General features: G+C 48.4%; 1 protein-coding gene across 4 annotated transcripts in view; it reads right to left on the reverse strand.

Annotated features, from left to right (window-relative positions):
• The window catches only part of LRRC20 (leucine rich repeat containing 20), a 118,466-nt gene that overhangs the window by 81,836 nt on the left and 15,763 nt on the right, over positions 1–20,867 (reverse strand). For 2 of the 4 annotated variants that reach the window (XM_044239686.1, XM_044239688.1), the window contains exon 1: positions 5,084–5,149. The exons of 1 other annotated variant lie outside the window; for it this stretch is intronic. The gene's annotated coding sequence lies outside the window, so the exon portion shown is untranslated. Of the gene's footprint in view, positions 1–5,083; positions 5,150–20,867 lie in introns of those variants that run through there. One more of the 4 variants, XM_044239689.1, reaches the window with a different exon arrangement.

A 20,867-nucleotide genomic window follows, 5' to 3' on the forward strand; every position in this document is an offset into this window, starting at 1 on the left:
TGGCACCGAGTTTATTTGCCAGACCCGAGGGAGAAGAGGGCGGGGCGAGGAAAGGAGAGAAGAGAAATTGGATCACTGAGGGGGAAAAGGCTTCAAGAAGGGTGAGGAACACAATCAAAGCTATTTGGGGTTAAAGACATAAAGGACTCTAGAAAGGTCTCCAACTCCCTGTTTGATAACAGAGAGGGAAACTAAGGCACAGAGCTGGACCAAGTCCAAAGTGAACAACAATGTTAACAGCTCAGCTCCACATTCAGCGCTCACCTCTTTATAAAAATCGCCCACAAGACGGGCAGCAGCACCCCAGGGACAGAACGAACTTGGGGCCAAGGCCAGTGCCCTTTTTTTGCCTCTGGATCCCTGTCTCAGCTTCAAAGACCGCTCTGAGTGTCAAAGGCCGAAGAAGGTGAGGACAGAGAGAAGGGGGTAAGGGGAGCGCTCGCCGTTGTTACCAGACACCACATCAAAGTCCAAATGTGCTCAGCTACACAGGCAGGACAGGCAAAGCTGAGCCGGGGCTGGCCAGGCCCAGCCATCTGCTGAGTGACTCTGGTATGTGGCTGCATCTCACCACGGAGGCTGACTCGGAAGGTCTGAGACCCACAGTGCAGTAGAATTAGAGCGGTAGCCTCATGCCCAACTCTGCCATTTATTACTTCAGGGGCCTTGGGAAAGATTTTTAACTACTCTGAGCTGTAGTTTCTTCCTCTGAGTAGGAGATCTAGTAATACCTCACTGGATTCATATGAGAATTGAACAAAAATATTTACATCTTTCCAGCCCAGGGCCCAGGACATGTAGGTCTTAACAAATTCTAGTCAAGAGGATAAAACAGTACACACGCAGATAGGACACTGGCCTCTAATCCCAATTTCATACCCATGTGACTTGAACAAACAACTCAGTGGAACTCATCTTTAAGGAATGACTAGGATTTCCTTCTCCATCTCCAGGAAGCTTTCCCTGATTGCCTCAGCCCTCAGTGTTTTCTCCTCCCTCTGAGTTTCAGTACCACTTAATGACAGCACAAACCATTTGGGTTACTTAGGAGCTTTTTAAAATATACATATTTTCTCCCTAATCAGCTTGTAGGCAGCTGGGCACAGGGAGCAGCTCTCTACTGTGCTTCCCCTCCCCCCACAATTTACACCACAAACTGAATAAAGATGTCTAGGTAGGATACCCCAATGGTGATGATGACGATCAACAGCCACCATTTGGGTTCCAAATCGAAATACAAGTCAATGGACTCTTAAAATAAATCCAAGACAGCGTCTAAATGAGAAGGGTCATAGAGTCAAATGTCCAATGGTGCTAGGTAGACAACTTGCACAAGGTGGGCCAGGGGAGGATAGCTGGGAATAGTGAGGACATGGCAAACTAAACCCAACACCTCCACCATGCTGCCCTTAGGACCATCCCCTAAGCCTGAGTCACAGCAATGCTGCTGGGATCTTGGTGACTTACCCTAACCGCTATGAATGGGAACGCTGAGGGCTCAAGAGGGGAGGTAAGTGAGCTAGAGGGAAGACAAAAAAGCTCAGTCTCCTAACTCCCAGCCTAGGATTCTTCCTACTGTACCTTGCTCCTGCCTTGCCCTATCCCTAATACTTATCATCCATAATCACAAACATGTATGGAGCAGCTACTAGGTATAGGGCATAAGAACGAAGAGGACAGAAACAAAGGAAAAAGCTCGGACTTATGGTTCTGATGGACAGCTTTCTAGGAAACATCACTGAGTCACTCCTGGCCTCCCAGCACAAGGGAAAAGGAAGGTCGATCTCCAAGATGCCCAGGGTCTGTGCTAACCCTGAGGGGGACTGTCTGGGCTGATTACTTTCAGCCAGGCGCTATGCTTACAATTCTAGCTGCCACCAGGTGCGGGGGGAGGGGGGGGTTGGGGGAGGAAGGGAGCAGGGCAGGGGATGCCTCAGGCCATACAGCCCACTGATGACAATTAATCAAATTAAAAACATCACCCCTGGTGGCAAGCGAAGACACTCTACAGTGTAGATCAGAGAATGGACATCAAAGTGGGAACAGGAGCAAGCTACAAGGTCTGGCTGTCAGAGCCAGTCATTAGTAGGAAGAGCCCCTTACATTCCAGAGGATGCTCTGGGTACCACACAGATGTGTCCTAGACCCCTGACAGGTGCTATCTGTCCCAAACTGCCAACCACAGTAACTGACCAGGAAACCACCTTCCCTTCACCTAACACAACCCCACCCCTCTTCAGGGATCATTCCTTCTTACAGTCCAGCTGACTGTCCCTCTCTCAGGTCAGATGACAAAATTTGTCACTCTGGCACAGCCGGGGTTGTGAGAGAGGAGAATGGCAGGGTCATGTGTGGTATAAGACCTGAGGTGGAGTCAGGGGGCCCTGGATTGAGGGAAGAATAAATAGGATGATAGGAGTCTGGAGTGGGTCTCCAAAAGGGCACCTAAGAGGTTGTCCAACTTCACAACGGCTCCTTTCAGATCTAAACCAACACTGGGCCTCTTTGACAAAAAAGAAAAAAAAAAGCAAGATTTATTTAGCATGTAACAGAAACCCCAAGAAAGAGGAGGTTGGGGGTAGAAATAAAAATAAAGCTATTCTTTTGTTTTACAGTGTTTTTGAGAAAAATAAAAAACTGTCTGGGTCATATTTGAATGGCAGAGAGAGCTATGGGCCTACTGTGGACAGAGTGCAAAAGCCCATAGGCAGGGCAGCCCCTAGGGTGGGGGGATCCTTGTCTCTATAAAAAACAACACAAGGGGTGCCTGGGTGGCTCAGTGGGGTAAACCTCTGCCTTCAGCTCAGGTCATGATCTCGGGGTCCTGGGATGGAGCCCTGGATCAGGCTCCTGCTTCCCCCCCACCCCCGCCTGCCTCTCTGCGTACTTGTGATCTCTGTCTGTCAAATGAATAAATAAAATCTTTAAAAATGAATAAACACGAGTCAACCAAAATCAGCATGTCAGCACCACTCTGGCCACCCATTTCTTGCAATCCCACAAGAGAAGTATCATGCCGGCCAGCAGGAGCGATCAGTATGCGAGGGAGCCTTCCTGGAACTGGAAGCCAACTACAGGGCCCCAGGAGAACCCCACAGGCTCAACCTCTGGGCTCTTTGAGGCATCTGGCCAAACCCACAGGCAGAGTGATAGTAGAAGAAAGTCAGAGACTGTCCCCAAGGGACTGCAAGGAAGCCTTAGCTAATTTCAAGGCTAAGTGCTCCAAGTCCTGGAGACCCTTCAGCCCAGGCTCCAAAGCCATACTTACAGGGCTGCTGTCCCCAGCCATACATTCCTCTCCCTACATCCCAACTCCCCTTTCCTCGGAGTGGGCATCATAGCCTCAGGAAATGTTTAAATCCAACAAACATCTCCTGGGCACCTTCTCAAAGGGCCACACAGGGGAATAAATTTATAGAGATGGGGCACAGGGCAGAATGAGCTTCCACAACTAGGAGAAACTGGGTGACAAAAGGAAGAATAGCTAGATGCTAGTAGGGCTGTGACACCAGGCCCAAGGGGCACGTGTGCACTCCTCACGAAGGCAAGAGAGACACAGACTGAGCAGAAGGACCCAAAGAAATGAGAGAAAGTGGGAGACAGCTAGCCAATCCATCCCCAGACTACTGGGGGAGGGGGAGGAGGCTGTAGGCCCTCCAGACACTCTGTCCTGTTTCTCTGCAGGGAGCTAGGGAAAGTTTTCTGCGGGCAGCAGCCTAAGATCAGAGTTTGGAAAAGTTCTCAGTGTTTGGAGAGCAGCAAATGATCTACAACTTTTGAGAAAGGTCTTTGCAAATGTTAAGCATTTCCCACATTAATGCATTAAATGTAGGTGATTCAGGACACAATAAATTAAACAACAGAAAAGTGGTCTTCCTTTGTGGGAGCTGGCAACAGACCCTTCTGATCTATAACCTAGTTTTACCGGGATACAAGGCTGGAGTTGGGGAGGTTTTTGCTTAAACCCTGCCTGCAGCCCCCTGCTGGCGCTCCTGCTCTCCCCAGTGAGGACTCTGCCCTATCTGGAGCCCAAAGATCTGTTTGGAGGAGCTGGTGCGGACACCCCGTCCGCACCAGCTGCTCCTATATTTAGTTACATGTGGTCACTTGGGAACTTTAGAGCCTGGCAGCCGCTCCGAAGGGCAACTCGAGCCTCCTGGGCCATGTGTGCAAGCTCCCCCACCGCGGGTCCCTCCGGCCACGCCAGGTGGGGAAGCAGGTGGGAAGGTGAGAGACGGAGGGCTGGATGATATCCAAGTAGCCCCGAAAGCCCTGGAGACCTGGACAGAGTTGACCCACTTTCCCACCCCAGGGAAGCAGCCCTCTGGGGCGTGAGCGGGACCGGCTGGCGCCTGGTGTTGAGCCTTGGGGTTTGCAGCGCCGCGCGCGCACTCGGCTCAGGGTACCTAGGCATCCTCCGGCAGCGCCTCCCAGGAATGCGCGCAGGGCCAGGCCGGGGTCCTTGCGCCTAGCGCAAGGGGCCCGCCTTACCCGTCTACCCCACCCCCCGGAACCCGCAGCCAATGGCTCCTCGTCGCCGGCGCTCCCCTCGCGCGGCAGGCGGAGACTGGGGAAAATAAAGCAGGGAGAGGGGCGAAAGCCGGCGATTGCAGAGGGTCGGGGACTCCCGCGCTCCCCGGAGGCCGGGAGGCATGCTCTGGGGCTGGCATCTGCGGCTCCCGGAACGGAAGCGAATCCCGACAGCGCTGCTTCTGGAACGAAATACACCACAGCTTCTCCCGGCCGGGGCGCCTCCCGCGGGGACGGAGGCCCTGCGCCGCTTCCCCGGGCTCCCTACTCCCTGCCACCGCTGCACCCACTCCCGCGGGCCAGCCGGGGTCCCGCCGCAGTTTGCAAGCAGAAGCCGGCACGGCGCCGGGCCCCTGGGCACTGCAGAAGCCGCAGCTGATGCACCGCTGTCCTTTCCACCCGGTGACCTGGGGGAGGGGAGGGGACGCTGCAGAACCGGGGGCACTTCTCTCCCTCTCGCCCCCAGCCCTCCAGCGCTCAGTCTCAGACTGCATTTACTTTGCGGGGCACGAAGCGTGGGGCCCCGTTCTGGGCCGCTTTCTGCTCCACTTACAGCGACAATGCCTCCTAGCGCCCTGCGCAGCGCAGTCACGCTCCCTCGGCCGCCGGCGGCGCCCCATGCAACTGTGGCGCGCTAGAGCGGGCGCGGCGGGGCGCGCGGAACCGCGGTCGGGGCGCGCACAGCCGCTCCGCCAATCGCCGCGCCAGGATAGGTGCCGGGGCGGGAGCAGGCCGCAGGCCGGGCCGCGAGCAGCCAATCAGCGCCCCAGTCCTCACGCCGCGCCCGGCAGCGGGGCGCGCGGAAAAGCGACCCGCGCGCTCTCGTGCGCTGGGTGTATCCGCTTTGTGTGCGGCTTCTGGAGGGAAAGCGCTGGGGAGGCGGCGTGTAGACCCGAACGTGCTACACAGACCCTGAGATAGGACTGCGGCTCCAGTTCTTCTCAAGGGAATGGAGTTGAATTAGCCAGATCAGGGGTACTTTGAGAAATGGAGATTGAAAACTTTCCATGGGACGCCTTGAGGTGCCCATTTGGGTTTTTAGAGACGATAAACAATGGCTACCCTAAGTTATCTCGCCTTTCTAAATCCCAACATTCTCCATGATAAAGTTAAAGTACAAATATACAGGGGTCATTGCGAGGACTAATATATGACAAGTTTCCTGCATTGCTGAGCCTGACAGCTCAGGGAAAGGCAGTGGCTTCATTGGGGTACTCACCACATACCCTTTAAAAGGCACTACAGAGACCACAAAAGAGGTGAGACCCCTCACTCAGCCTGTGACAGTGATCAACATGTCCCATGCTCTAGTAAACAGAGCATGTACTATGTAGAAGTCCTGAAGAAAGACCATTTAATTCCGCCTCTGGGGCAGTGTGTGTGGGGGGGTGGAGCTTGGGGTGAAAGACTCCGCATATAGACACCCCCCCCAGCCATTGATTAACTGACTGCTTCTTGGCTTTTCTGTAATCGCTCGCCCTTCCCCTGTTAGACCCCTCCCCCAGTTAATTGTTTAACCACTCCCTTGCCTTTCTGTAACCACTTGGCTTTTAGGGGGTGATACTGGTCTCCTGTTTCAACAGGATACTTTATGCGCATAGTCACATAGGCAAGGGGGGTCGCCTAGGTACGTGGGCCTAGTCACGTAGGCAGGATGTTTCTCTGCTGAGTAATAAGGTCCAACTCCCCCTCCTCACTCCCCCTCCCCACCTTTCTCTTTGCACGCCGGGGTCCTTCAAAGCCAATCCACAAACACCGAGTATGCCTTACATTCAAACCAGCCAATAAGAACCTTGTAACTATGTTTCTGCTTCTGTACGTATGCTTTTGCTTCCCCAAACCCCATAAAAAGGCCCTGAACAAAGGGCTGGCGCGCGAGTCTTCCTAAGACTTGACCGCCCGCAGGTACCTGTGTCAACTCAATAAACCTCGTGCTGTTTGCATCTGATCAGTGGACTCGGCTTGGTTTTTGGGTCCGGGGGTCTCCTCCTGAGAAGGGGTCCATTCCGGGGTGCTTGGAGCCCCGGGGGATCTTTCATTTGGGGGCTCGTCCGGGATACGAGACCCCCCACCCAAGGACCACCGACCCACTGTCAGGAGGTAAGCTGGCCAGCACTCTATTCGTTGTGTCTGTTCGTTGCGTCTGTGGCTGCGTCTGAACCTGTTACTTGTGAATTTGCGCATGCGTTTGGTTTGGGGTTCGATCGGATCCATTTGTATTTGGCGGGGGCCAGAAGGAGCTGACGGGCTCGGACTTCTCCCTCGCAGCCCTGGAAGACGTTCCAGAGGCGTTTGTAGTCCCGCCGGACGGGACATTTGAGTATTTGCGCATGCGTTTGGTTTGGGGTTCGATCGGATCCATTTGTATTTGGCGGGGGCCAGAAGGAGCTGACGGGCTCGGACTTCTCCCTCGCAGCCCTGGAAGACGTTCCAGAGGCGTTTGTAGTCCTCCCGGGCGGGACATTTGAGTCCTTCGGGACATTTGGGCCCTGGTGCAGCGGGGCATTTGGAGCTCAGCCTGTATCAGAGAGATACGTGGCCTTGGTTGGAGAGGGGGAATCCGGACCCCCAGGATCTCCGCTTGAGTTTTTGCTTTCGGTTTTGTACCGAAATCGCGCAGCGTCCTTCTTGTTAACTGTTTTGTGTGTCTTACTTATTGTCCTTGGTGTTTTCTTTGACTCTAAAATGGGGCAAACACTTACCACCCCCTTAAGTCTCACTTTAGGTCACTGGAGAGATTCTGAGTTTCTCCTAATAGATGTGGGGGTTTCTCCCTCACTCACTTCTCATGTTAATGGCTATAACTGGAACCAACTGGGGTTGGTCTAACTCGAGACAGAGACCATAAGGAATATTCCCAAGCAGCTGCCGAAACTCTCTTTGTTTCGGGGAAGTTTCCCTGTGTTCTCTGGCCCGACTTGGACTGCTTAACCCCTCCCCCCTTGCTGATGGGAAAGCATGGCATCTGCTCCTCTGTTGGGGCTTATGAGCTCTAAAACCGGGAATCTTTTCTCTGCCTCCTGGCAGCACTTTGTTTCTTCTGTTTCCCCCTTATCGTATTTCTGTACCAATGTGCGTGCAGCCTGCATGACTAGCCTCTCAATCATGCACCATGGCTCCTTCTCTCTTCACTGTCAAGGAGCAAGAAGAGCAGCCCCTGGACCTAACGCACCCCCACTCCAGATCTTCCCACTTGTGTCTCAGGTAAACATTTGAAATGGAGTGGGTCCAGGTGAACTGTAAATCAGTATTAGAATGAAGTTAAGTTTGTTGGTTTAACTAAGATAAGATGTGTCTTTTAAGTTATCAGCAGTAAATGTGAAACTTCGAAGTTTACTGAAGGTCAAATAAGCTCATGTTATTTGTTAAAATTTGTTAGCAAAGAGATGACTAAACTGATGGTTAATTGTCTGTCTCAAAGTTCTAATGGGTAATTGCTGAAGTAGCTTTCAAAGTCTTTGGTAACCTGAAAGTTTTAAAGTTTTGCTTGGATGACAAACGGAATTGAATTGTGGACATCTATATCTTAACCAAACAGGATAAAATGCTAAGTCGTTAATTACTGGATGTAGGTTTATGCTTTTGACTTCTTACTGCAAAGAAACTAAGAGTATTTAAATCTGCTGGTAAACTTGTTTTCCACTTAACTGATTCATAAATTTGCCACCTGAAGAATTCTGTTGTAACAGTTCACAAATGGCTAATAACTAAAGGTGTTTCTAACAATACAAAGTTCTGCTTAGTGTAACTAAGACTGATGAAAATAAAGGGAAACTATATATAGGAAAGTAGGAGATATGTAAGAAAGATTTAAGGAATGGGAATACATTTTGTTGAAGATTAGGGAAGGTAATTTTGTCCTCAATAAAATGGTTGTTTGAAAGAAAATGGCTTGGGACAAAACCTAAATGCAAAGGAAAGTTGTAGAAGGTTTATGAAGGGAAATCTTCAGAAAAGGAATTTTAGATATGGTCAGGACAGACTAAAAAGGAAGAAAAACAACCTCCAAGGTGATTTAATACTCTCCTGACCTGCCTCCACATAGATTATACTTCCAAGTAAAGTATAAGGGCCATTTGGCCTTGAGAGATTAAGGAAGAAGCCCAACCTTGAGAGACTGCGAAAACACCCGGTTGCCATCCTCCATTGCCTGTAACCATAGAAATTCACTCTAATCTGTAAAGAGTAAAAAGGGAGATTGATCACCTCCCATTAGCCAGAGATACCCAAAAGGGAGGGTATCCAACCTGTTTGAATCTGAAGAGTGCCTGACTGTGTAAATCTGTCTGTACGGCTTCACTGCTTCGGCTACGGAGTCTGAGTGGGCTGCACCCTGAGTCTCGCAGGGCGTCATATGACAGAACGGTCATCTACTCCACGGAGTAGCCTGGTCTAGGGTTTATTCGGACAGGCCTTAGCTAAAACGCTCCTAAGTTCCTGTGGGGAATGCGAGCAGGACAGCAGGGGAAAGATCCCCCTCCCTTGTCTGCGACATCATTCATGATGGGAGAAAAACCCAGAAAACTCCTATCTTAAGACTGCACACTTAAAAATAAAATTAAAAAGGGAAAAGACACTGGTTAAAAAAAAAAAAAAGCTGATTTTCTTTGTTTAAAAGGACAAAGTTTTCTTAGATTAATTGATCAGATAAGAGAATGTAAATGGTTTCCTCTTTGCCAGCCCAGAAAACCCAGTCTCTATGTTTTGTTTTATCACGTGTTTAACATCCCTAATTATATTTAGGCATGTGCTTTAAAACTTTCTAAGATTTTAGCAATTGTTGACAAGATTTAAACCAATGATAAACCTTGGGTTACATTTGGGAAAATGCTATAATTATTCTAGAGATTCTATACATTTCCTAAAGTTTTAAATGTTTTAAAAGATCATCGCTTGATATTATAATTACAGAAATGTTATGTGTCACAGAAGTAACCTGATTTCCTTGTCAGCTAAATTGTAAACTCTTGTCTCATCAGCTCTAACCATATCCATTCCGAGTTTTGTCATTTGTAATTGTTTTAATTCTCTTGTAAAATGAGTTTTATCTTAAAGGAGATTCATATAAAGGACTTCCAGGACAAATACAGATATTTGATATACTTGAAAATCCTAAAACTGAAATGGGTAAAAATTTCCAGAACTAACTAAAGGTGCATTCACCAGAATTAGTAACATGGAACTAAATGAACTAAAAGATTATAATGTTGTGTCTCTTATTTTAGACATTGCTGGTTCTCTCTAATGTTTGCTCTTCCAGACTAGGGATACTTTTTCTTAAGTTATCTGTAACTCACAGAGATGTAAAAGTGCTCATTTGTAAATGAATCAAGGCATTCAACTTTTCTCTCTATCTGAACCCTCTGAAACCAAAAGGTCTCAGTAAGTATTCTTTCTTCCATGGCAGTCAGTCATTTGCATAAATTCAATAAGAATCTGTTCTCCTTGTAACAGGACAGCATTGGAAACTGGTTATTTTACCAAGGCTTTGACTGGGATGTCATATTTGAAAAGTTTCAGATATGACCAGACAGCTTTAAGGAACTAAGGTTGACTTTATGAAACCTGGAGCCATAAAGCCCCTTGGGACTATTGGCCTGATACCTTGTTTACAGAGTTCCAAGCAGCCTCACCAGGTGAGTAAAGAATGTCACTCCTTGGTAGGTGCAGAGTCTCATGAAGAGGCATATGCCCAAATCGACAGGTATTGCAGGCATGCCTGATGGCAAGTACGTGGCTTGGCTTCTGGCCTGGAGAGGCTACTAGAAGTTCAACCTAGAGATTCCTTATAAGAAGTTCCAGCAAAGCAGATTCTAAAAGATCTATATGATCACACTCAACTGTTCTTGCTGAGCTTATGTAAATAATGGGCCAAGTTTGTTAAAACCAGACTTGTTTCACAAGTGACTTAGTCCTGATTTGGCTATCTCTGTAAATGAGGGTTATTTTAGAGAGAAAAAGTACGTTTTAATAACACACCTTTATGGATGTTAAATTCTAGATTCGATTGTCTTTAAATGTTTGTTTACCTAAGCTAAACAATTTGAGGTAAACTTCAGAGAAGTTACACAATAGCTTCTTTAGTCAATCTTATTATTTTGTGGGTATATTAGCAAGACCCCATGGCACATGATTAAACAACTGGAAAATGGGATTGATTCCCCTACAATTGTATAACTTAACTAACACCTTGTTTGTGGCTGGGATAATGAAATTGCCTCAAAGCCAGCCTATTGCACTCCATAGGATTAACTATGGACTTGTGGAGATAATGGATGACCCCACTTTCTTTATGATTGGATCGGATGATGCATGGGGAACTCCCCTTATCTCTTGACAAGTTTTCTCACTTGCCAGTGATCCTCTGTAATCAGGATATTGTTAAGGCTGGACCACTCAAAAGTCTTCTTATTGGTTTCATCCCTTAGTCATATTTATCCTAGAGGCCACCTCTGTTGAGGTGCAATTGCAAACAGATGCTTTAGCGAAACCTAAAACAGCCCTCCTATAAAAAGAGCCTCAGAGCTCACTATGGAACAGCCCCTAACTAATGAGTTCACATCAGGTCCAGATTTTTCTTAGAATTCAGAGGCCACCAAAGAATGATGAAGGCCGACTAATTAAATACTGGGCTACACTAACAGATATGCCAGAAATAATACTTAAAACTTGTCAAACTTTAAACCTAGTTACCTGTATGCCTGAACCTGACCACTGTACTTCTTTCTCTATAGAGCAAAACTGTTCAGAGGTTATTGATCTTGCTTACTCTATATGGCCAGATTTAAGATGTCCCTGTTAAAAATATGAATGACAGTTTACTGATGACAATAGTTTTCATAGAAAAAAAATAAGAAAAGCTAGGTATACTGTAGTGTTCACTAGCACTTTTCAATTGCCAAAGCCTAAGAATAAACATTAACATTGACTCCAAATATGCCTTCCTGGTACTACATGCCCATGGAGCAATTTGGAAGGAAAGGGGATTGCTGTCAAGCCATAACTCCCCAATCAAATATGAGCCTAAGTTCCAAAACCCTCCTTATCGCTATACTAAGGATGGCATATATCAAATCTGGGATACGTATTTGTGACTCACACCCATGATTGGACAGCTCAGTCAAAAGGCAGTTTTATGCTGGGAACAAAGAAATCATATGTATGATACTTGGGCAAATAACACACGACATCTAGGATGGCTATCATTAGAAATGTGTTCCCAAATAATAGTACTCCAGGCTGGTTTGCTACTGGTTTGCTACTGACTGGGCAAGGCGACCTGGCATTAGATGGCCAGCTCCAAATGGAACCCACTGGATATGTGGAACTAACCTGTGGCCCTGGCTTCCTCCAGGGTGGATAAGGATTTCCCTTTAGGATTTGCCTGGATTCATGGGCGCATTACTAAAACTTACCACCACTCCAGCTAATCTCCCTACTTAATACCGAAGTCTCACAAATACGCAAGGCAGTCCTACAAAATAGGATGGGCTTAGATGTCCTGACAGCAGCCCAGGGTGGCACATGTGCAATTATCAAAGCAGAATGTTGTGTGTACATCCCAGACTATCACAAAAGTGTCACAGGATTAATAAAGGATATGAATGCCCAGATTAAAGCTCTACAAGATCCTTCTCTCTCTCTCAGCAATTGGTTAGCTTACTGGTTTGGAGGAGGACTGTAGCCAAATCTCCTTTTTGGGCTTCTCATTCTTATCGCCTTATTAACCTTAACATGTTGCTTTGTTCGCTATTTCTCTACTTGATGCCGAGACTCCATCGCTGCAATGACTTCACCATGACAGATGATCCTTACCATGCGCAAAGATACTTTTACACTGTCAGCACTGGATTCAGCTGCCTCCGCCTTTCGTAACTCCCCTATACATTCCTCCACTGATCAATGTTGACCTGAGTAGGTAGGGACAGCTCTACGCCCCTATTCAGCAGGAAGAAGTTACAGAAGATAAGACCTTCCACCTTCAACCACCTTAAAGATTTAAGGGTCAAAATTGTTCAGGAGGCTGGCTGAAGAGGGAGCAGGGGCTGGCGCCTTGCACCCCCTCTCCACCCCTCCCCTTGGTAATATGTATGACATTTCACAGGCACCCCTGACTGCCCTGAAAAAAGAACAAATGTTTATATTGCAGAGATCACAGTCTTGTAAGGCAGGAGTCTCCCTTTGTTTGCAAATGTCCTTGAGATTTACAACAAAGAAGTTACCTTATCAATAGCCCAATTTCCAAAGACACATAACTCAGTTCCTCAAGCCCATCTGCAAGCCCTGCAGCTAGTACACCCTAACATCTGCAAGCTAGCAATGGGAACTCCAGCCAATTAGGACGTAGAAAATTACTTTGACCGCCTTCACAACCATCCCCCCTGGGGGCAACTCGGGTTAAATCCTTGGGGAAGCTATGGGGACTGAAGTCAACAAAGTATGTTAAGAACACTTATGCCCCAGGTTTCACAGACCCAGAGAGTGGACCTACTGTAGTGGGACATCCCACTTTTATAGTCGCTATTGGGGCTGCGAAACCACTGGTGACACAGCAATATCAGCTAATTCGACAGACCAGATCCCAAACTGACCTGGTACAGGACCAGAGCGAATGGATATAAGATTCTATCCATGATAAAGAAAAAGGGGGGAATGAAAGACTCCGCATATAGACACCCCCCCCAGCCATTGATTAACTGACTGCTTCTTGGCTTTTCTGTAATCGCTCGCCCTTCCCCTGTTAGACCCCTCCCCCAGTTAATTGTTTAACCACTCCCTTGCCTTTCTGTAACCACTTGGCTTTTAGGGGGTGATACTGGTCTCCTGTTTCAACAGGATACTTTATGCGCATAGTCACATAGGCAAGGGGGGTCGCCTAGGTACGTGGGCCTAGTCACGTAGGCAGGATGTTTCTCTGCTGAGTAATAAGGTCCAACTCCCCCTCCTCACTCCCCCTCCCCACCTTTCTCTTTGCACGCCGGGGTCCTTCAAAGCCAATCCACAAACACCGAGTATGCCTTACATTCAAACCAGCCAATAAGAACCTTGTAACTATGTTTCTGCTTCTGTACGTATGCTTTTGCTTCCCCAAACCCCATAAAAAGGCCCTGAACAAAGGGCTGGCGCGCGAGTCTTCCTAAGACTTGACCGCCCGCAGGTACCTGTGTCAACTCAATAAACCTCGTGCTGTTTGCATCTGATCAGTGGACTCGGCTTGGTTTTTGGGTCCGGGGGTCTCCTCCTGAGAAGGGGTCCATTCCGGGGTGCTTGGAGCCCCGGGGGATCTTTCAGGGGCACTCAGTTAAGGAACACACATTCCCCCCAGGGTCTTGATGGATGTTATTAGTTGGGTCATCTGCCCCAAAAGAGGTACCTCAGAATGTGACCTTATTCGAAAATAGAGTCACTGCAGAGATTAGTTAAGGTAAGGTCATACTGGAGTAAGGTGTGAATCGTGTTCTGATGAGAAGAGACACATTCGGGGAGAAGGACATGTGAAGACAGAGGCAGATTTGGCAGTGATGTGCCTATAAGCCAAGGAATCCCAAGGACTGTGTGGGCAAGGCCCCTAAGCTAGGAAGGGGCAAGAAAGGAAACAACTCTGACGACACCTTGATTTGGACTTCTAGCCACCAGAACTATGAGAAAAGATATTTCTTTAGTTTTAAGTCACATTGTTTCTGGCAATACAGGGAAGGGGAAACGTCTCCAAAGAAAGTCTTTAAACCTGAATGCCTAGGATATGCAAGGTCCCCATGTCTCTGGGTATGCCAAGATCAATGAGACCCAGATCCTGCCCTCAAGGGGTTACCACTTGGGGATGCCTGAATGGCCATGTGTTCTGACTCCATCCCAGGAAGACTATCCGTGGAGACCTTTTCCCAACCTCATCATCACTCTATCCCTGCCACATATGTACCAGGTTCCAGGTATTAATAACAAAAGTGTTGAGTCCTGTTCTGCCCAAGCCAAGATCCTTACTACGCTGGACAAAGAGGACTCGGCCACTTGTTACACTTAAAACCACCCTTAGAAGGCGCCTGGCTGGCTCAATCAGTAGAGCATGTGACTCAGTCTCTGGGCTGTGAGTTCTATGCCCAGGCTGGGCATAGAGCTTAATTTTAAGGGGAAAAAAAAAAGGAAAGAAAAAACAGCCTTACATCTCCGGCTAATTTCCACACGTGGGAGTCTTCTCTTCTCTTCCAGGCCATATACAGACCTGAGATTGCCAGACTAGTGCTTCTGTGCATATAGTAAGGGCTCAGTGAATACCACTGACTGATGGCCCAGCCTGGGGCACCCCATATTCGTTCCTTATACTCAGTCCTCTCTCCCAAAAATTTCATCCTGGACCCTCCAACTCCATAGGGAGAAGACTCCTGCCCAACTTAAAGACCACGGCTCCTGTGGCTGGTGAGTTTGCTTCTCCAGAGTACTTACTACACCATGCCCATTACTATGCCGTCTCTGCAAATGTCTTTTCTCCCAAGACTCTGCCTGATTTTAGATCATCCAGAGTAAGGCACATAGTAAGTTCTGGTATCAGTCAGTCCTTTCTGTCCCTACATCATAAAACACCCCCAAGTGCAGAAGAGTTTTTTTTTTTTTTTTTTTTTTTTTTTGAGGGAGGGAAGGGGCAGAGGGAGATAGAGAATCTGAGCAGGCTCCATGCCTAGCGCAGAGCCCAACACGGGGCTCTGTCTCAGGACCCCAAGATCATGACCTGAGCCAAATTCAAGAGCTAGACCCTTAACCAGATGAAACACCCGGGCACCCCAGAAGTTTCTTAAAATAATAAATATTTATTTAGTTTATTATTTTAATGGGTCAGCCTTTTAGGTTGGGCTCACCTAGGCAGTTCTGGTCTCACCTGGACTTCCTCATGCATCTGGGGTCAGCAGAGGCTTCTGCTTCTGGGGAGATGGCTAGCTGTCACTTGAGGTAACTGAGTCACACGTCTCTCATCCGCCAGCAAGCTAACCCTGGTTCACGCGGAGCTGTGCGGTTCCGAGAGCAAGAATGGAGTCGTGCAAGATCTTTAAAGATCTGGGCTCAAAGCTGGCATTACATTACTTCCATAGTCGTATTGACTAAACCAAGTCATGAGTCTAACCCAGGTTCAAGGGTGGGGAAATAGACTCCATCTTCTGATGGCAAGAGCAGCAAGGTCACATTGCAAGGAACATGGATACGGGGATGGGTAGACAATCAAGGCTAGTTTTGCAATCTACTGTAGTGCTCGATAAATACTCCCATGACACCCAGCCCACAGTGGGTGCTCAGTATTTATCACGGCGCTAAGATTTTTAATCGTGATGTTTACCGATCTCGTTCAACACAGTCAATTGGCAAAATGTTATCTCTCACTCACAAGCTATCCATTGCCACCTTCGGTTCCAGAGTAACAAATGAGGTGATCAGGAAGACAGGGCTGTGCGAGAGAAAGCCCCACTGAGGCTTCTCAGTGAAGAAGCTCCATAGGCCCCAAACGGGCTCCTGCCGCCAAACAGAGCATCTTTGGAGACCTGGTCATGTGAGCTGGAAGCCATACACTTTCACCTAGAAACAGAGAGGGGCTTTTTTCTTTTTTGCCAGAGCTTAAATATAGCCCTTGTTAATTTCCTCAAAGCCTTGCTGCTACCTGTTTGGTAGGAAGCCCCTTATTTGGCTAGTTCCTGCAGGTTTTCCCCTCATCAAGCAGGATCAACTCTCAGGGTACTTGAGGAAGGGGTACTTTCCTGTCCCCAAAGCCAGCAGCTCAACTCCAAAGACTAGGAGCCCTGATGGGAACCACTTCCCAACCAAAAATTATTAGAATCAATCTCAATCTCAAGGCCTATTGTGGGTCTACTCATACCGCTCTCCTGCCACCAAAAGATGTGTTTAGAGTCCTAACCCCCAGGATTCCAGACTGTGGCCTTATTTCAAGACAGGGTTTTTACATTAGTAATCAAATCAAAATGACATCAGTAGGGTGGATCATAATCCAATACGACTAGGTCCTTGTCAAAATGGGAAATTTAGACACAGACAAATAGGCACAGAGGGAAGACACTGTGAAGAGACACACAGAGAAGAGGGGCATCTACAGGCCAAGGACGGATGCCTGGAACAGGTCTTCCCTCGGCCTCAGAAGGCACCAGTCCTGCCAACGCCACGATTTCAGACTTCTAGCCTCCAGAACTGGGGCATGTTTGTGATTCTTTATTACAGCAGCTCTAAAAAATGAAAACCAGACCTCAAATCTCTCCTTTTCCATTTCGGCTCAGGTCATGATCTCAGGGTCGTGAGATCAAGCCCCAGGTCGGGCTCCATACTGAGGGCAGAGCCTGCTTGGGATTCTCTCTGCCCCTCCCCACCCTCCCTCTCTTAAAAAAAAAAAAAGAAAGAAAGAAAAACAAAGAGAAAAAAATAACAGAAAACCACATATCCTTACTAGAAATGAAAAGTAGTATCACTTGCCACAGATACGATGTAACCTGAAAAATAAATACTGCAAGTTAATTCCATTCCAATAGAACTGGAAAAACTTGTTAAATATAATTAAGTGAATAAAATGAAACATTACGGTTGCCTACTAACGGCCTGCTCCTGAGGCTCTTCTCTTTGTTCTAAAAGGAAGCGAGCAAGTGCTAGGGAGCTAGTAAAGACATGGCAGTGCCATGGTTGATTCAAAATGCTTGGAAGAAATTTAAAAAGGGAATCACTCTCTCAAAGCAGTGCTCCTGGACCTCCAAGAATGTATGTCCTGCCTTGGGAAAGACTGTCCCACAACCACAGAGAGCTAGGAGTTCCGCAGTACCAAGTGAAGAGTTTCAAGGGTGTGTTGCTCCATTTGGCCCACCAGCCACAGGGAATTCCACCCCTCGAAGAAGTCTGAAAATGCCTTCAAGGATCTGATGAATTACAATAGACAGAGAAGACCAAGTAGGACATGAGACAGGGAAAGGAGGAGGGAAGGGAAGAGCACTCCCAGAGTGGGGCTCGGTCCCAGCACAGGGTGAGAAGCCAGAAAGCATAAAGCATTCCTGGGAACACCCAAGGGCTCACTCTGGCTGAGGCTGGGGGTGGGAGGAGTGGATGAGGGGATGGGGGGGACAGGTGCCTAAGGAGCCATGGGACTGGTCCGCCAAGCTACATTGAGCCCTCGTGAGAGCCTTTGCTCTTAGATGATAAAGTGGCACTTGATTTCCTGGGTGTTTCAGTTAGCTTTTGCTTTGCAACAAACCACCCTGAAATTCAGCAGCTTGCAGGAATAAACGTGTCATTTCTCACAATTCTGTAGGTCAGCTGGGTGGTTCTGGTCTGAACTGGCTGGGCTGAACTCTGCAGTCAGCTGGCAGCCAGCTGGGGCTGGATGGTCTAGAACAGCCTCACTCCCGCATCCGGCAGTCAGCAGGCTGTTGGCTGAGGGGCCACAGCGGGGACAGATGGGGGCCTCTGCTCCACATGGTCATTTACCGGGGACCAGCCCGGTCTAAAAGGCAAGCCCATCGTGAAAAAACTTTTCAAGCCTCAGCTAGTGGCACAAACTCTGTTAGGTTATTAGCCAAACTATGGCCGAGCCCAGAGACAATATGGAAGGGCCCCTGAGGATTAAGTATGGGGAGGAGTAAACATATTGGTTAAGGGAGTAACAGGTCACTTCCTTCCAGAAGCACTATGGAAGGAAGGAACAGAGCACAGGGTGATTTGAAACAATAATGCTAATAACAGCAGCAATAATAGTTCACACTTAAAATCTCACGTTTTCCACCACATACTTTGTGTTATCTATTCCATCTTTACACACACACACACACACACACACACCTGCTAGCAGCCCCGTTTTAAAGATGAGGAAACAAAGGCACACAGAAGGTAAAGAGTTTGTCAAAGGTCACGCAGCTACTGAGTAGTACAATTAGAATTCAACCTCAGCTAGCCCAGCCCCACAGCCTGCGTGCATGGTGGCCAAAGTCTAGAAGGGCCCATGCAAGGTCGTCCTTTGGGTGGTCCACGTGAGGAAGTCAAGGACCTGACTTAAGGTAGCTCTAGAGAGAACAGTAAAGGGACAGATGCAAGAGATACTGCCAAGGTAGACAGGGCAGCGCTTGGAAATGATGTGGGGATGAAGGGGAAAAATGTTTGGGGGAGGGGTCAGGAGCAGGGGCCTGGGCTGTGCCCTCTACAGAACAAAGGACATGTGGGTCTAGGGCTGACAAGCAGCAGGATTTAGGGTATGTTCCGAAGACCATTAAGGGCACATCCACTGGAAGCTGTCCAACAAGGTCTTGGAAGTAGCATCAGGAGGTCCAGAGATAGATGGGGGCTGGAGCTCAGCGGGCAGTGTCACTGTTCCCAGGCCCAGGTGGAAAGCATGTGATAGAAGACCCCTCAGAGACAAAAGAGGGTGGCCACAACAAATCTACGGCTTCTGGCAATCCTAGACTAGGGAGTGGTCCCAGAGGCTCCCAGGGTACAACATTTAAGGAACCACTCCCTCTCAGCTGCTAATCCCATGGAGGCACAGCCTGAAAGTGCCTCTTTAAGGCTTGTCTGCCACGGCCCTGCCCCTGGCCCTAGCTGGGGGGGGGTCCCAGTGAGAAACTGAAAGCCAGAGACAGGCCTGCATTGGGACTTGAAAACAAAGCCCGAGGAAGCAACGTCACCCCAGAGCATATTCCCCACCCCCCACAGCGTTAGAGGGCAGTATGTCTGCAAGCACTCATGGGGCACCCCTACTCTGTTCTCAGGGAGTATCTCAACTAGCGGACAGCTAGGCTGCTGTAAAAAAGATCCAAAAATACTTCAACTTGAACAAAAGAATCTGTTTCCCTCTCTCTTGGAAACCGGTGATCTAGGGAGGGTTGACAGCTCTGTTGCAGCAAGTCATCTAAAAACCACCACGGCCAGCTGACGGGGTCCTCTTCGGTATGCTTCTCCCACCTCTGGGTCCCAGAGTGCTGCAGCAGTTAGACCCTTTCCGAGCTGGCAGGAAGGAGAAAAGAAGGCATCCTGACCAAGCCAGTTTGCCTTTAAGGGGATGACCGTTTGTATTGCTGGCCTCACTTTCCTTCACTCCCCATGGCCCAGACTGGGTCATGTGACCACACCTAACTTGGAGGGAGGCTGGGAATATAGTCTATGGCTGGGTGGTCAAGTGCTCAGTTAAAACTTGTAGATTTCATTATGGAAAAGAGGAAGGGGCAATGGCTACTAGGGAACAATTAGCATCTCTGCCCGAGGGAGGGATTTGGGATGCGGGCAGCCTACAGTTCAGTAGGTGGGGACCAAGCCAAAGAAATAAACCTTGCTTTTCATGCTCAGACTACTGGGGCCCAGGGAAACATGGCTCATAAGCATAGATCTTGTGTCCGCAGTCTACTTATGAGCTTCTCGAGGGAAGGCCAGAGATCGACAATGGAAATAACCTCTACCTGGAATGGGGCTGGTGACCCTACAGGCTTTGGGAATGCTTATTAACCAACTCTTTGTTCATCAGTGGGCCAGGAAATTATTAATGCATCCATTCTCTTCACCCTTTCTTGTAGATCAGCTTTTCTTATCCCTGACTCCACAGGATATCGGCAGATGCTACTGGCACCCATTCCAACATCCACTGTCTTCTTTTTTCTCATCAGCAGAATCCCATTTTGTTCGGGGCAGCTCTATGTCAATGAAGTCCTTGCCTTCCTGCCTCTCTTGAAACCAGAGGGAGTCATGTGTCATGGTCTGCTCGATTGTGTCCATTTCCTAGGGCTGTCATGACAAGGTGCCACAGACTGGTAGCTTGAACAGTGGGCATTTACTGTCACATAGTACTGCAGTGTTGCAGGGCTGGCGCCTTGTGAGGGCTGTGCGGGAAGGCTCTCTTCCAGCTCTCTCTCCTTGGCCTGTAGATGGCCACCTTCTTCCACTGTTCCTTCACATTGCCTTCCTCCTGTGCCTCTCTGTCCAAATTTCCCTGTTTTACAGGGACACCAGTCATATGGGGTTAGAACCCACCCAAATGACCTCTTTTTACCTTGACTACCTCTTTCAAGTTGCAGTCTCCAAATAAGGTCATATTCTTGGGTCCTGGTGCTCAGGGCTCCGGCCAATCTTTTTCGGAAGGACACCCACCACGGCAGTGAAATAAAAACAGAAATCAGCTGAAGGTATTTGGGCAAGTGTTTGCTTTCCTGATAAAATGAGACCATTTTCTTCCTGCCTTGAGTGTGACTATGATAGCTACAACCTCGGCTGCCAGCTCTGACTGTGACAGTGGCCCTGAACCCACTCCAGCAACCTCAGAACTCTGGACATTTTGTCACATGGCTTTGATTCAAGATTTTGAGGAGCCGTTTTTCTTATCT

This window comes from Neovison vison, chromosome 2, assembly GCF_020171115.1.
Source record: "Neovison vison isolate M4711 chromosome 2, ASM_NN_V1, whole genome shotgun sequence".
NCBI lineage: Eukaryota > Metazoa > Chordata > Mammalia > Carnivora > Mustelidae > Neogale > Neogale vison.